Source organism: Myotis davidii, unplaced genomic scaffold (genome assembly GCF_000327345.1).
Source record: "Myotis davidii unplaced genomic scaffold, ASM32734v1 scaffold580, whole genome shotgun sequence".
NCBI classification, from domain to species: domain Eukaryota; kingdom Metazoa; phylum Chordata; class Mammalia; order Chiroptera; family Vespertilionidae; genus Myotis; species Myotis davidii.
In genome coordinates, this window is record NW_006293313.1 from 1,523,532 (window position 1) to 1,524,155 (window position 624).

The 624-nt window shown below is 57.7% G+C and overlaps 1 long non-coding RNA gene across 1 annotated transcript in view; it reads right to left on the bottom strand.

Annotated features, from left to right (window-relative positions):
- LOC107183627 overlaps positions 1–67 on the bottom strand; it is an 8,118-nt gene extending 8,051 nt beyond the window's left edge. The window contains exon 1 of the long non-coding RNA XR_001514408.1: positions 13–67. This is a non-coding gene — a long non-coding RNA (uncharacterized LOC107183627). The remainder of the gene's footprint in view (positions 1–12) is intronic.
- Between the last annotated feature and the right edge of the window lie 557 nt (positions 68–624).

The window sequence follows — 624 nt, forward strand, 5'->3', positions numbered from 1 at the left end:
AACGGAGCGCACCCGATCAGAGGAACCTGGCTGGCGGCGAAATTCTCCCGCAGGCGGAGAGGCGAAGGACTTTCTACCCCAACCAATCAGGTGAGAAGAATGTTGGCACACCCCTTCCCGCGTACCAATCAGCACCTGACTCGATGGCCCAGGCCCATTGACGCAGGGAAAACCACCTTTTAAATCTTATTAGTATAGGTTTTTTTTCTCTCCACCATCATTCTAGGCCACCCAAAAAACTGTGCCCAAAGAGGAAAACTGAGTGCAATAATTCCAAAGCTGGTCAGTCTTGTGGTGAAAAGCCAAACTATAAACCTCTCCATCCACTCTAATTCCAGGAGGGATGGGGAAAGGAAAAGGGAAAGGAAGGTTCCGGAGGGTAAACTACAACTCCCAAGAGGCCTTGCGCGGACTCAGCGCGCCCTGGGCAAAGGGGCGGGCCTTCGTAAGGAAGCAGGCTGAGCGTCACGGGGCTCCTCTCTGACTTCCTGAACCTGAGCCCCCTGACTGGGCGGGACTTGAGGTGGGCGGGCGGTGGCTTCGCTGCTCTCGCGCTTTGTGTCCTCCCCCCTCAGGCGTCTCCGCCAGAGACGTCGGAGGGGGCGTGGCCCGCGCGAGGGCCGG